General features: G+C 36.3%; 1 protein-coding gene across 8 annotated transcripts in view; it reads left to right on the top strand.

Moving 5' to 3' along the window:
- The window catches only part of LOC147400344 (Cleavage and polyadenylation specificity factor (CPSF) A subunit protein), a 73,789-nt gene that overhangs the window by 37,889 nt on the left and 18,424 nt on the right, over positions 1 to 17,476 (top strand). The gene's annotated exons all lie outside the window — the stretch shown is intronic.

Below are 17,476 nucleotides of genomic sequence, written 5' to 3'. Positions count from 1 at the left end.
ATAAACAAAATTCAAATATGTGACATCAAACCAATAAATAAAGATGTTCATATAGTAGAAACATACTAAATTTATCAAAAAATATAATTTATTCAGTTAATAGTAACATCTAAATCATAAAATTATATAATTATATCACGTCGATCATAAGCTTCTTTTATAGCTTCAGCTATGACTTCTCTCCTACGTTCCATTTCTCTATGTCTTTCCCGTTGTGAACGTCTCGAGGGTCCAGGCTCATCTGCACTCCTAGGGACGGTTTCATCTATATAATCTAATTCTTCGTATATAGCAAACTCAATATCTGCCAAAAGCTTCATTTCGAATGAAATTGTGTAGTCCCATGAAAGCAATGACGATGTCCCTTTGAGTATCAATGGAGTATGTGTGCATGTCCATAAGAATTGCCCATCTTGCCTTTAATACCTCGAAACACCTCTCTATAACATTACGCAATGAAGAATGAAGATGGTTAAATAACTCCTTCTTTTCCTTCTGCCATGCACCCCGTCGAAAGTCTTGTAAATGGTAACAGACACCCCTATATGGTGTCATGTACCCATCCATCAATGGATAGCCAGAGTCAACCAAGTAATATTTGCTTACAAATGAATAATAATTTCATTATTATCGATAAAAAAAAATAATAATTTCATTATTATTATATATATATAAAGTATAATTGAATGTACTTCTAAGTAAAAGTTTGAATACCAACCTGATGGAGGGTGAGGAAATCCTGAATTAGGATTATTTATAGTTTTTAAGAACACGTTCGCGTCATTTTATATTTGTTGTTTCAGAAGACATCTTAAAATGAAAACAAACAAATATATGAAAAAACAATTAGGTGTTAGCAAAAAACATAAATAAATCAATAAAAAACATTTTTTTATAATAATAACCTTAAAAAAATATTTCACAACAAACTAATTCTATCGAAATTTCGGCAGCATCACCTCTTAAAAATGGACATATGAAATTTTCTTGATAAAAAAAATACCTGCAAATACACAATCTAACATCCACGCAACATCTCATACACATTAACATTTAAAAAAACACATAATACGTATATCAACATGTTTTAAACCATTAGGACTCAAAGAGAGTTATTGAAGTTTCAAATTCTCTAACAAAACAATTTTAACTAATGAAATAATACTTTTAGCTCATATTTCAACAATTAAGGAACTTTTTACTCTTTACAAGTAACATTCAAGAGGTCTTGAGTTCAAATCTTATCTCCCAACAAAATATAAGAATAAAATACATAATAAAACAATGAATTTTTCAACAATTATTCTCATTAATATGTTTTTAAGGAGGGGTCCCCTCAACCCCAGCTTATCAATAAAAAATTAAAAAGGTTATTTGCATGAAATTCAAAATAAATATATAAAAGTAAATTCAATATAAAATGACCATAAAGAAGGTATTCATTTTGATAAAAATAAATATATACCAAAATAAGAATACATCCTTTTTGACAAATATTTTAAAAAAGAGTTGTGATAATTTGACTCCCTTTTTTGTATAGTCCCTTTACAGAATCGTAGATCCTTTGCTTTGAGATAAATAGACCAAGTTAATGAGTAGATTTGATGAATTGGTTCCATTGAATTTTGGGCTGAGTCATCAAAAGATCCAATTAAATCGAGTTGAGTTGACATGGGTGAGTTTCGAGTCCATTTTACAAGTTTTAAAAGTATGACTAACACAACACAAGGTTTGCACAAATAGAAAAGAATTCATGTGTACTTGAATCAAAATAACATGAATCGTTAAAATAATAAATTCCAAACCAAAGTCCTCATTCAAACCCAATTTCCCAGATGATAAGATCTTACAAAAATAATTATTTTCTTTCTTCAATGTTGACGACCAAATGTATTTTCTCAGAGTGATGAGATGAGATGGGATCTTAATGACTTTAAACAAATAAAGAACAAACAACACCTATTAAAACAATAGTGATGCAACAACCATAATTAATTATGAGAGATGCTATTAGCACACCAACTTTTACTTATAACACACCAATCCATATGTGATTAATTACAAAAGGATTGGAGTGTTGATTTGGATTGGGGGTGGGGCTTTCATATAAAAAACATGTCAAGTTGATGAAGCACATGTTCTTTTATGTTCTATTTCTACCCATCTTTGAAACTTGGGAAAATCAGTGGCTCGTTAGGGGAAAAAATCACATTTGAGTAGATTGGAAAAACTCTCATAGGAGTAAGCCCTATAGGAATAATTACTAACCTATACGTGGAATGAGTAGTACATTTGCTTGCCCTATATAAACAAGCTATTCTTATAGTAGGAAACATACTTCACTATTTATTAGGAACATAATAGTGGCTCATATCTCCACAATCAACGTGATGAATTGTTTCGAATTTCATCGATTGAATGACTAATACTATTTCCACTTATATAATATTATAATAAAAATGGTGATGCTGTTTCATGGATATTCTCTTTGCAGTTTCAAGCATCCAAGATTGAACTTGTCAAACTCTGTCACTTACTTTAGATGTTTTGTTTTAGTGGCAAGTGATTCCATTCTTATGATTTGATGACTATAAAATTGAAAATCCCATGCTTGAATTTTTTCCTCTTCTTACCATTCTGGAACTTTCCTTTAATCTTCCATCTTTTCTCTTGCCTATTTATGTTCCTCTTAGATACCAAAGAATCAGAGGTATAATATTATACATTTTTGCTTAATTTCAAACTGTGACATTTTTTTTTAGCCCATTTGTATTACAATATTTTTTGTAATTGCATTTGTTTCCATTTATTTTGTGTAATTGCATCAGCGGATTTTTTTATTTTTATTTTTTATTATATGAGCAAGCACATACAAAGTTAAAAAAAAAAAAAAAAAGATTTGTGAAACCAATGTACTAAATTTATTCTTAAACCACTCAATTTTATCTTTAAATAAGTCGTGTATGATCCCAACCATCCAACCATATCGATTTGTGAAACCATTCAATTTTATCTTGGTGTTCTAAACATTATTGTGTTTGCAAGATCAGGTTCAACCATGTTTGAAAATACGAACTATATTTTTAGTCGATCGATTTTGTATAATCAGTCAATTTTGTAACAAAATTATAAAACACAAATATTCCCCTTTGCCTTGATAGATATGAGAAGAGAAAAGACAATCGGATGAGTGTAAACCGATCGACTTACCTATGAGGAGAGGAAGAACTCGCCGCTGAAATCGTTGGAGCGGTCGTCGCCTTAATTGCTTGAGGGAAGATAGGCTTTCGTCGTAGGGAGGAGAGGGTTTCGGCAGAAATTCTGTCGAGGATTTAGGGTGAACGATGAGGGTTTAGAAAATGAAAAAACAGGGACTGTTTTGTTGAATTGAGTCAGAGAGGTCGTCGCCATAGTTGCCTGAGGGAGGAGATGCTTCCGTCGTAGAGAGGAGAGGGTTTCGGCTGAAGTTCTGTCGAGGGTTTCAAGCGTGAACGAGAGGGTTTCTTTTGGTTTGGACGAACTGATTCGGGATACATGGAGTAAAATAAGAAATTCACAAGGGTATTTTTGGAACCGCACCCTATTAAGTGACGGACAAATTTGCTCCCCGCAAAAACAGATTTGAGAAGCACTGTTCTCGGTACTTCTCATAGAAGTACCAATTTTACTCTTTTGAAAAGTTATTTTTCAAAGTACTTATTTGTCCAAATGATTCAAATAGTGCTTCTGACTCCGACAAGGAGCCAGAAGCACTTTAAGAAGTCAATCCAAACAGGCCCTTAGTTACCCCCAACAAATATGCAATAGCCTGAGTTAGATCTCATATCTCTAATTGAGCCTGCTTAGTCTGCATCGGTTTAAGCTTGTACTTGGTGATGGTTACTCTTACAAAATATAAGACCTTTCCAGGACAAGTCTTCAAGTATCGCAAGATTCTCTCAGTGGCCTCCAAATGTGGGACACGGGGGGCATGTATAAATTGACTAACTACATTGACCACATAAGCAATATTGGGCTGAGGGAAAGATAGATTGAAGGGCCTACCAACCAATCTGTTAAATAAGTCTAGATGTCCTTTTTAGTCTTTTCCCCTACTTAGATTATGTAATAGCTTTAAAGCCTAATTAGGGCTAATTAATAAAAATTAATTCTTCTCTCAATTTAAACTTGGTATCAAAGCCTCCTCTCTCTACCTCCTTCAAACTCCTACTTCTTCTTCTGCTACAAACTCTATCGTCCCATTCTTCCTTAAAATAAAACTCTAAACCTCTCGTCTTCAACCCATATCATCCCTACGGCGGTTCTTTGTTGCTGTAAACCCTAATCGCATCATGCGATAGGGATTTAAAGTCGATTTAAAGCCTGCGATCAGGCTGTACTCATAGCAACGATGCTGTTTAGGGCCTGCGACACCCAAGGTGGTTGTATCTCAGCCTTGCGACTTCCAAGGTGACTGTAGTTAAGTCCTGCGACACCCAAGGCAGCAGCTTGGACATTTGCGATCACAGTAGGTGATTTTTTTAAGGTTTTTCAACACAGTAAGTGGCTGTTCTGCTTTGTGTGACACAGCCGGTGGCTGTTCTGCTTCGTGAGACATAACAGGTGGCTGTTTGAGCCCTGTGCGACACAGCAGGTGGCTATAAGTGGCTGTTTTTTTTATCGTTTTTGAGCAGACAACACCAGTAGGTGACTGCTTTGCCTTGTGCGACACAGTAGGTGGTTGTGTTTTTATTTTTCGATCATCGTAGTGGTTATATGAGGGTGCCGGTAGTGTTTTTGAACACCTACGGAATTTTTCGATCACAGCAGGGTGCTGTTTGAGGCTGTTCTCACGTTTATCTTGCTCTTTGATTCCCTACACTTGTGGTAATGATTACTTTGGTCACCTTCAACAATGCTTAACCAGCCTTGACAACTCTTACGATTGTGCATTGTCACCTTTAGGGTGCGGCGATCATTTTTATCCTTAGGAGTCGTGCCCTCATCTTATTTGAACTCTCTTCAAACCAAAGTACTTGTTTCTTTGATGGCTTCTAAGTCATCCTCTTCTTCGATCATTGGTACTTGTAATGGATCGAGTGGTCTTCTTTCTCATTCCACCGACTTTCCAGGCATTCAAATCACTACCGTGAAATTAGATGGTCCTAACTACCTCTTTTGGGTACGATCGGTTGAAATGTTCATTGGTGGAAAAGGGAAGATCGGTTACCTCAAAGGAGCGGACAAACAACCTGCACAGACCGACAGTTCGTACTCCCATTAGTTTGCTAATGATTCTATGGTCCGTTCTTGGCTGGTTAAATCTATGCAACCACACATTGCGGTTGGTTTTATGTTCTCTTCGACAGCAAAACAAATATGAGATTTTGCAAAGAGCATTTACTCGCAACGTCAAAACAACGTCCGAATTTTTGACTTAGAACGTGAGATTTCTTGTCTTTCGTAAGGTGACTCTTCCGTTACTACCTATATATCACAGCTACGTGCTCGGTGGGAAGAGTTGACCTTCTATTTCTCGTCCTACGCTTGGAAGGACCCTCTTGATGAGACATTGTATACGTCAATTATGGATTAGAATCTGATTTTTCAGTTTCTAGCTAGTCTTCGGGATGAGTTTGAGTATGTTAGAGTTCATTTATTGGGTATGAAACCTTTTCTGTCCCTACAAACTGCGTATTATTATGTTTTGGCTGATGTCTGTCCTACCTCTTTCTTCAGGAGATCATTCCTTTATGCTTGCTCGTTTACCTTCTCCACAGCCCCCTAGTGGGTCTCTGCCTACCCGTCAGCGACATAAGTGTGATCATTGTGGAAAGTTGGGTCATGTGAAGGCTCGTTGTTATGTACTTCATGGTCGTCCTAATCAGCACCGTCAACAGTCTCAAGGATCTTCAGCTCATGTAGTCTCTTAGCAGACGATTGATTTAGCACTTCCTTCGGCTACTATCTCATCAAATTCGGTATCTCTATCCCAAGCCGAGCTTGACAAGTTTAGGAAATTCTTCAATCAGATGGAAACCTCATCTTAGCTGGTTTCTACCTTCACTCACTCAGGTACCTTTGCATTTGCACACAGTGTTTCCACACTTCCTCACCATAGATCATTGATTTTGGTGGCTCAGATAACATGACCAATACATTCTCTCTGTTTAAAACCTATAGTGCTTCTTCTGGTCATCGCAAGGCTCGCCTGGCCGATGGTTCGTCCTTTATAGCTGGTCAAGGTCATTTTTCTGTTACATCTTCTTTGTCCTTAACTAACACACTACATGTCCCTCAACTTACTACTAACCTTATATCTGTTAGTAGTTTTACCAAAAATTTGAACTGCAGTGTAACCTTTTATCCCTTTTATTGTGTTTTTTAGGATCTGGGGTCTAAGAGAACGATTGGCACTGGACGTGTAGTGAATGGATTGTATCTCTTGGACATACTTGGTTCACCTAGCACCCATTCTGTTTTTCAACTTAGTAGTAGTAGTAGTAGTCAGTCTAATAAGGCTCTTGTAATGCGTTGACACTTATGTTTAGGCCATATTTTCTTTGGTTATTTGAAACACATGTTCCTTGCTTTATTTAATAATAACAAGTTGCTTGATTTTTCTTGTGAAACTTGCCAATTAGCTAAACATGTGCATTCTTCTTGTCCTGTTAGTATGAATACTACTGCACCTGCTATGTTTGACCTAATTCATTCTGATTTGTGGGGTCCTTCCTTTGTCACATCCACTCTTGGTTTTTGTTATTTTGTCTTGTTCATCGATAACCATAGTTGTACTAATTGAGTCTATCTTATGAAACACAAGAGTAAAGTGTGTGGGATCTTCAAGCAATTTCTTGCTATGGTTCAATACCCAATTTGGTCGTACAGTCAAGACCTTCTGCTCTGATCATGGTACTGAGTACACCTATAGTGCGGTCTTAAAACTTTGTTTAAAGTTTGACATTGAGCATCAAATGTCTAATGTTAAGACCCATCAGTAGAATGGTCGTTCAGAACGAAAAAAGTTATATTGTAGAGTTAGCCCGTGCCATCTCTATTGGTATGAACGTGCCACAATCTTATTGGGCCGATACAGTTCTTACTGCTGTATACCTTATTAATCGAACCCCTTCCCGAGTTCTTCAATTTGCCACGCCCCTCTAAGCTCTATCCGGATTGTCTCGTGTTTCCCTTGTCTCCACGTGTGTTTGAGTGCATCTGTTTCGTTCAAATTCTTGACCAAACTCGTACTAAACTTGATTCTAAGGCCGTCAAATGTATTTTTTTTGGATTATTCCTCTACCTAGAAAGGTTATTGTTGTTAACATCCTCCTTCTCAACGGCGTTTCATTTCTCGGGATGTTTCATTTTTTGAGCATACCCCAAATTACAATGGGTCAGTTGGCATTCAATCTGAGTGGTTTCCCATAGACTCTCCTGATGATTCCCTCTCTGTTCCCTTTCCTCTTCCCTTACCTGTTCCTCCCTCTCCACCCTTTATCAGTTTGTCACCTCTTCCCTTGTAGGTTTTCTCTCGGCGTTCACGTGCTACTACCATCACTCCTATGCCAGACCAGCTCGCCTCCTCGCCTCCAGCTTCGCCTCCAGCTTTGCCTCCTTCTGTTCCCCGTGATGATTGTCCTATTGCCATTCGTAAGGGTAAGCACACTTGGACTTATCCCATTTCTAATTATGTATCTGATTCTGCATTCTCACCTTCCTATCAAAGTTTTCTTTCTTTTGTTTCCGTTGTTTCTCTTCCTACTACTTTGCAGATGCTATTACCCATCCTGAGTGGCGAGCAGCTATGATTGATGAGTTGAATGCTCTTGAAAAGACTTAGACTTGGGAACTTGTTTCTCTTCCACCTGGAAGGAAAACTGTGAGATGTCGCTGGGTTTTCACCCTTAAGCATAATCCAAATGGTTCTATTGCTCATTATAAGGCCCGTCTAGTGGCCTACGGTTATGCTTAGACTTATGGGATTGATTATCAGGAGACATTTGTTCCGATTGCCAAGATGACTACCATTTGCGTTATCTTTTCTGTTGCCGCTATTAAAGACTGGCATCTCTATCAGTTAGATGTCAAGAATGCATTTTTCAATGTTGATTTTCCGGAAGAAGTTTATATGGTCCAACTTCCTAGGTTTCTTACATCTGTTTCTCCTTCCTATGTCTGTCGTCTTCGCCGTTCACTTTATGGGCTGAAGTATTCTCCTCGCGCATGGTTTAAGCACTTTACTATGGCCATGCATCAGTTTGGATTCCATCAGAGTTATGCTGATCACTCTTTTTTTGCGTCATTCCCAGGGTAGAACTGATGCTCTGATTGTTTATGTGGATGATATCGTTCTTATTGGAGATGATGATGATGGCATTACCGAGGTAAAAATTTACTTAGGCCGTCAATTTGAGATTAAGGACTTTGGGCATCTTCGCTATTTTCTGGGTATTGAGATTGCGCGGTCCTGGTTTGGCATATTTATTTCTCAGCGCAAGTATGTTCTTGATTTACTCAGTGACTCCGGTCAGCTTGGTTCTCGTCCCGCTGATACTCCTATTGAGCAGAATCACAGGTTGGCTGATTTTGAGGGGCAGTGTGTCGGATATTGGTCAATATCAGCGTCTTTTGGGAAAATTGATCTATTTGTCTGTGACTCGCTTTGACATTGTTTATGCTGTTAGTGTTGTAAGTCAGTTTATGCACTCGCCTCGAACATCTCATCTTACTGCAGTTTATCATATTCTTAGGTGTCTTAAGGGATGTCCTGATCGAGGTATTCTGTTCAGTAATCATGGTCATCTTCGTGTTGAGGCATGGACAGATGCAGATTATGCTGGTTCAGTAACTGATAGTCGGTCTACTTCTGGGTATTGTACTAAAGTTGGTGGCAACTTGGCGCAGTAAGAAGCAGGATGTGGTTTCTCGGTCGAGTGCTGAGTGAGAATATAGAGATATGACACTTGGAGTGTGAGTTGTTGTGGCTCAAGATATTACTAGTTGACTTGTGTCTTCCTGTGCCAGTCCTATTCTTACTATATTGCGATAAAAAATCAGCTATTAACATAGTGACAAATCCGGTTCAGCATGATAAAACAAAGCATATCGAAGTTGATCGTCATTTCATTAGAGAAAACATTATTTCTGGACAGATTTGTACTCCCTTTGTTCCTACATCTCAACAACTCGCTGATGTTCTTACCAAAGGTGTTAGCAAAACCATCTTTGAAGGCATCGTGTCTAAGTTGGGCATTATTGATATCCACGCAACAACTTGAGGGGGAGTGTTAAATAAGTCTAGATGTCCTTTTTAGTCTTTTCCCCTATTAGATTATGTAATAGCTTTAAAACCTAATTAGGGCTAATTAATAAAAATTAATTCTTCTCTCAATTTTAACTCAATCAATTATTAATACATCCCTTTATGAGGAAGAAGATCACCTTCAAACTTACTCAACTTATGGTTGGGTCAATAGGAGTATCCATTGGTCTACAACCAAGCTTCTCTGCATCCCGAAGAAGATCCAATGCATATTTACGTTGACAAATGAAGATACCATCATTAGATCTAGCTACCTCTATACCAAGGAAATATCAAAGTTTTCCAAGGTCTTTGATCTCAAACTCCTTTGCCAAGTTAGACTTAAGGCTACAAACCTCCTCAGGACAATTTACCCGTGAAAACCATATCATCCACATAGACAATCAGAATAGTGAATTGCCCATCCTGTGTGCGCTTGATGAACATAATGTGATCAACATTACCTTGGGTGTACTCATATCGGTTCATAGCGTGAAGAAATCGATCAAATCAAGCTCGAGGAGATTGCTTGAGCCCGTACAAGGCCTTATGCAACCTACACACCTTACGCCTAAAATCATATCCCGGTGGAGGACTCATATAAACTTCCTCGAGAAGATCTCCATTCAAACAATGCATTCTTCACGTCCAACTAGAGAAGGTCCCAAGAGTAATGAGCGTGAGAGCAAAACCCTGATAAAGTTCAACTTGGCCACAGGTGCAAAGGTCTCCTTATAGTCGACACCATAAGTTTGAGTGAACCCTTTTGCAACCAGCTTGACTGTATATCTCTCAATCGAGTCGTCAACCTTATGGTTTTTAGTGAAAACCCACTTACTGTTTACTAGACTCTTCCCTTCAAGTAGGTCTACTAGTTCCCAAGTGCCATTCTTAGTTAGTGCATTCATCTAATCATTTATAGCCGCCCTCCATTTTGGATCAATAATAGCATCTGAGAACCTGAAAGGTAAAGACACAAAAGACAAAGTAGACACAAAAACATAATAAGATGGGGACAAACGAGCATAACAAGTATATTGAGAAATGGGATGAAATGTAGACTGGCGTGTGCCCTTTCTAATAGCAATGGGAAGATCCAAATCAGATGTAGTAACAACTTTTTCGGAGGTACCAATGCCATCTTGGGATTCAACAAAAGAAATAAAAGTAACAACTGAATCAAAGTTCAAAGATATACCATGACTTGTAGAGTCAACATTCAACTGGTAATACCTTTATCCTTTTTTTTTTTTTTTGGAATAAGTGAGTAAGTCCTCTTTTTCTACTAGATTAGTCCTTGGAGCAGTACTTGCACCAGTAATGACAACTGGTCTGTTAGAAGAAACACAAATTGAAATTGTTGAGATTGGAATTGGAGAAACCGACTTTGATTGTAGAACAGGAGGAAAAGGTGAAAAAGTTGGAACAGGACTAGAAGAATTCTCTTCCACCCGGCTAGTCTTCCCCGGAAGAGAATGTTGAAAAGGCCCAAAATAGGACGCATACTCAAAAGAGGTAACATTGTTGGTGACATACTTCCTTCCTGTGCAAGGATCAAGCCACTTGTACCTTTTTCTGTGTAGGAGAATAACCCAAAAGGATCCTTTAACTGATTTGGGATCTAACTTAGTATGAGTAGGACTCAAAATATGAATGAAACATAAACATCCAAAACGGGAAGAGGTAAAGAAAAGATAGTACGGTCATGAATCAAGATGGAGAAATGATTCTTCATTTGTAATACTCTGGATGGCATTCTATTAATAACATAAGATGCTATCAAAACCGCATCAGACCAATGTCGTTTTGGGAGATTGTGATGAGCCAACCTCCAACAAATGTCTATTTTTCCTCTCAACTACTACGTTTTGTTGTGGAGTAATTGGACATGAAAAATGATGGAGAGCACCTTGATCCTGTAAGAAAATGTTTAAGGAACTTTCAAGGTACTCTTTAACATTATTGAATCGAAGGATCTTAACTTTCGTTCCAAACCGTGTCTCAACCATCCTATGGAATATGTGCACAATCTATGGTACTTCATCTCCAGTTTTCATAAGATAAATCCAAGTACAACGAGAATTATCATCAATGAAACTAACAAGTATCGATAACCATCCATATCATTTATAGGGGAAGGACCCCCATACATCAAGGTGCACAATGTCAAAAAGAACTGAACTTTTATTCATTCAGTAAAGACATGTAGTTCTACAATGCTTCGACAATTGACATACTTGACACTGGAGAGACTCTAAAGACACTGAATGAAACAAATTTTTAAACAAACTTAATGATTTAAAAGAAGGATGACCAAGACGAGCATGCCATTGATAAATCTTGGCAAGTATATCATTATTGATACTCTTACTACTAATAGTGTCATGCCCCAAAATCCTAACATGCATCCCCATGATGAAGTGTCAAAATCTTGAGGGGTGAGATATTTCCCATACAGTGATAAACACATATAAGTATAATTTCAAACAATGATATTATATCTAACAACGGAAGCATATGGTTATGTGATACATAAGCAAAACAACAATCCTATCTCACAAACCCCCCTTTATTTATGTATAACAGAAGGAAATATTGGCACATACCGCCTAGAATATACTAACCCGCACTCTCAACATAAATTGACCTATTGTCTACAAACCTACTGATCTCAAAATTGCAACAATCATAAAGTTGATCATTGATTACTGGAACTTCCTAAAACTGAGATGATTGGTAGGGTGAGTAACAGGGGATTTATCCAGTAAGAAACATATATTTCTAAATCATAGTCCTAATATGCAGGTTAATCACACAAATTCATTTGTAAACAATGCAAGTTATTAAAACATAAATACATTTAAAAATTTCAATAACTGTGAAATAAAACATTTTCACAAGCTTGAAATATGAAACATATAACATTAACTCCTAATATAACATACAATGACAGAGTACTATATAGAGAGTTGAGGGTCATGACTGATGTGAACATTTTAGTCAAAATACGATTGATCCAATACTTCACTGGTGTGGAACTCCACAGTTAGTTCCTGATTCTATGACCAATCTCTATCATACTTGGGTGACTGATTTTTCAGCTCAGGTTGGCTATTGACCAAGGTCTTAAGAAACGGGCCCAACAAGTGGGTCATTCTTTCCTGACTACTTTAGATTGTTAATGATCATTGACTAGTCATCTTTGTCTATGCCAATCTGGCGTGCATGTGATCCTTAGTAAAACTCTATCATTTATACAACTATCTTTACATCTTATTCTCCATTAAAGAAAAAAGGAAATTCCCGGATTCTTGTTGTGATGTTCTTATGCATCCTGTACTACATAAGAAATCAAATATTGCAACTATTACCCTAGAATAATGCGTCGCTCCAAAAGTGACAACACGTTATATTTTGTAGGCTTTCACAAACCCTTTAATACATCACTAAAATAATATAAAGTAAAACATTTTCATTGTTTTTTTTTTTTTTTTCAAAACATGAAAGTTCTTTTTTTTCGAAATATAAAACTTTTCTATTTTTCAAAAACAAGAAACAAAAAATAACAACCAAGTATGTGAATTGAATACCCAGTTTATCACTCATAATAAATACACCCTATATAATTTTTTTTTTCATTTCTTTTTTTTCCCTCGTGGCTTACATGGTGATAAGATGAAGCATTTTCACTTCTTTTTTTGTGTCTTGCACGATCCTCAGATCGAAGCCTTTGTGACTTACACGGCGTACGTTGAAGCATCTCACCACTAGGTATTCACTCCCCATATACACTCAACTGAGAATCACGTTCTCAATAACATTACAAGTTATCACATCTTCAGTGTGACTTTATTATAAAGGAACACTAACCTCTTTTGAAAATTCTTATTTTATGAATCCAAAACTTGAGTTTTCTTTTACAAAAGGAATAAAACCATTTATGAAATCACAATGAAATACACGAACATCAAATATTTAATTTTTTATAAAATAGTTCTCTTGCTCAGTTAATTAAAATCATAGAAAAACTTGTGATAATTTTTCATTATAAAATTCTTTCAAAAATCTCTTTTTTCATTCACAACAATATTTTTATTTCTAAACTAAATGGTTAATTAAAACAATTTCTAATTAATCATAGACTACACTCGATTAGCTCAAAACCATGCTTTATTATTCTAATTAGTTAAATAATAAGAAACATTATTGGTTTTTTATTCAAAATCAATTTTACAAAAATACACTTTTACAATTAAAACATTTTACAAGATTGTTTTGGTGCATCAACAAAATATACTATAACATAAATACAACATCTATATATCAAAAGTTTAATCCAACATGCATGAATTTGTTTTTGCAAAATACATATATTGAACATAGATTTTGAAAGAACTAATTTACTTTGAAACAAAAACATTTTTTTAAATAAATTTATTACTACAATTAAGAAATTGAAAGTTCCCTACCTCATTGGATTCAATTTTTAACTTCAGACCTCGACGTCCCGAATCTTTATTCAACTAGTCTAAGCTTTTTATTTACTTTTACTTGATAACGAGATTATCACCTAAATTAAAAGTCAAGAGACAAACAATTTTAAGAGTCGACTTCTCTCAATAGGTTTAACAGAAATAAATATGAATTAATTGTTTATATTCATAAATATTCTTCTAAAATATCATTTTGGATCAACTAACTTAAATCATCAAATCAAACTTACGCAAAACTATATTTTTTGACAGTTTTAAACTAGCTAACAATACATGATTGACTAAAAAACCATCCTATCACAATTATGATTAATAATCAACAAATTTTATAAAATTTTTTCCTTGAGATACGTAATAACTTTTCAAGCCGTTACAAATAGACTGAAACACAAAATAACATCCAAGAGGTAAAGGCCTTAAGCTTCATGACCACTCCCCATCGTTTGCCTCGTCCCCAAGTCTTGAAACACACAATATGAAGGAAAGAAATTCACATAACAATTTAGGGATTTTGTAAGATGTAAACTGATAACAGATTGGTGGAAAGATTTGGGGCATGGAGAACGAATGATAAGGATAAATGATCATTAACTTTGATAGTTCCATTCCCTACTACAGTGGAAATAGAACCATCTGCAATTTTCACTTTATCCTTACCAGAATATAAATTATATGTGGAAAACAAGGATGCAATATCGGTCATGTGATTAGACACACTAGAATCAATAACGCAAAAAGTACTTGGAGTGATGGAACTGACAGAAAGAGCGGAGGCGGTAGTACCTGACTGAGCAAAAACAGAATTAGAGGTAGATGCATCATATTGAGTCAAAATTTGTCGCATCTTCTCAAACTCACTAACTGAGAAACTAGGGACAACACTAGGAACTGTCATAGACGGATCCTCAAAAGAAGAAATCATGGTAGAAGTAGATGTCTGTAAAAATGATGAAGGTTGATTCATTGTAGCAACATTCCCTTTGGCGGATTGAGGCTTCCTCCTTGGCTTCCAATGAGCAGGATTAAGATGGGAATGTTTATCCCAACCACTACTCTCAACATACCCATTCTGATTGCAAAAGTTGCAATGCAACCCCTTCTTACTGCCAATACCTTTGTTTGGCTTATTCCCCCATTTATGCCCTTTGGAGGAGGAAGAAACAAGAGCTGAAAACTCTGTGGCAGCAATAGAAGACGACATACTAGATGCTGAATTTATTGCCTTCTTTTGACTGGCCTCACTTTGTATCAAGCAGAATACTCCTAAAATTTGTTCCCAGGGAGTTCATTTCTTCCCAAAATTTGTCCACGGGTCATGTCAAACTCGGGATTAAGACCAGTCAAAAAATCAAATATCCTGTCCTCTTCCACTTGTTTCTGATACTGCTGTCAATCTTTCTCAGTCTCCCATTCCAACAATTGGGAATGATCCAACTCTTCCCAAAGGCCTTGAAGAGTGGCATAATACGTAGCAATTGACAACTCCCTCTGATAGAGATTACCAATCTCCTGTTGAAGCTGATATAATCTAGCAATATTTCTCTTTTGGCCATACGTATTGGAAATCTTATCCTAAATCTCCTTTGCTGTTCCATGATAATAAACCGGTCGACGAATTTTTGGAGTCATCATGCCTAGAAGCCAAGACATAACCATAAGGTTGTCTTGCTCCCACTTATCCTAGCCCTTATCAGAGGATTTTGGATCATTAATCTTTCCATTAATGTAGCCCAACGTCCCTATACATCCGGCCTGATCTAGACCACTCCATATAGTTATTCTCATCTAACTTTATTGTAGTAATCTGAATATTAGGATTATCACCAAAAATGTGCAGATTCAGTCATAGTTTTGGTTTCGGAACTTATTTCAGGATCACTAAGAGTTGACATTACTGATTGTTGAACAAAGAATCAACTGAAGAATTGAAACCAGCACCCACATACATCCAAAAAAAAATTGTCTCCAAGGAGATTGAAAACAGATCTCGCAAAAGATCCAAAGAATAAAGGCAGACCCTATACGAAGAATAATGGGACAGCAACCTTCATAGGCTAAACTTCCTTGACTGAACTAAAGGGACTGCAGATCTGATTGCACCCAATTGAAGCCTCCAAAAGGTACATAAAACAGCATAGTTTTGGCTGTTGCGACTAGAACATGCACTGCAGATGTGATCGCACCTGATTGAAGCCTCCGTAGGGCACATAAAATAGCATCGCACTGGCTGCTGCAACTAGAACAAGAAGCAAACTAACACATCTTTTGATAGTGATGAGTATTCAAAGGCCTACTCCATCAAACTTGACAGCAACACACCGCCAGTCAAAAAATAGAAAAGAATCAGAGAAACCTAGGTTGTAATCAGAATAAAAGATCTTGTATGAACCAAGAAAGAAGAAAAATAGGAGAAGGAAGTAAATTTCTAGCCTGAACTCTGGATTATAGTTGCTCTGATACCATGAAGTTTTTCAGAATTTAGATCTAAGAGAAGGAGATGAGAGAAGAAAGGATTTGGAGCTCACAAAAATTAGAGCCAGCTGACCCTTTCTTTAATTACATGAGTACTCCTACATATAAATAATCTATATATGTTATAATTTCCTACAGATATAAACAACAATAATAGGTGAATGTTCATACTTAAACAAGCAAATGATGGTAAGAGAAGAGGTTCAGAAAATGTGGCCGTACTGCTGAAGTCATTATGATGTCATGTATGCATAATTTCTAGTGTATTATTTTTTTCATAATTTGTTTCGATTGCTTGGTTTTGTTTAATTTTAATGATTTTGGTGAGTTCAGGGGGTATTATTGGGAGATTAAGAAAATTCATGTAGGAGGAAGAGATTTGTTTTGGATGATTTCTTGATGGCATTTTATAAGAACTATTGGTAAATAATAAGCAAGGATCTTTTGAGGGGTTCAAAATCCCCCAAGAGAGGAACTTTCTGGACTACGGGTTTAATAGTTTGTTTGTAGCTTTCATTTCAAAGAAGGCTGGAGTGGAGGATATAGAGGATTTTTTATTTCACTCCAAGTTGTTCACACGCCCTGTCGTGGATCCTTAGTAGTCACAGATCTGCAGTAACAAGGCTTTGATACCACTAGTAGTAAACTAGTGAGAGAAGTAATCCATTTACAACAAAAGATACTCCAATCTCTGTTGTAGCCAAAATATTGTGAAGGGAAATCAAGGACAAGCTTGTTCAAGTCACTAATCCAAGCAACTAAATTTTTAAGAACTAGATTTATTGAAGAGAATCTGTAAAATATTTAGTTGTCTATAGTGATTCATACGCTTACACTGTTTATGTAGACGTAACCTAGATCACCCTAGTAATGAATATGCATTGGAAACCAAAGACTACATTGGTCAGCCCAGAATACCCCAACATTAACCATACTCTTCATAGAAGACTAAGCATTGATTTTCCTTATGTAACTAACTCACACATTGAGTATAGTCAACACGGAAGACTTAAATAATTTCTTTTACAAATACTCTTTAATGAATACTTTAAAAATACTCAGCTAGGAACCACAACAAATTTTGGAAATATTTGCACCTACAAATGTCAAATTCTTGAAATTTCTGCTCAAGAACAATATTGTTTGACAAATGGTTTTGCAGTTTCTTGCTTATGGTCCTATGGCGACCTCATTGAAGTGAAATTTAAAGTGCTACTAGAAGATT

Source organism: Akebia trifoliata, chromosome 6, assembly GCF_017979445.1.
Source record: "Akebia trifoliata isolate Shusen 1 chromosome 6, ASM1797944v1, whole genome shotgun sequence".
Classification (NCBI taxonomy): domain Eukaryota; kingdom Viridiplantae; phylum Streptophyta; class Magnoliopsida; order Ranunculales; family Lardizabalaceae; genus Akebia; species Akebia trifoliata.
This window is presented reverse-complemented; position numbering and strand designations above follow the sequence as displayed.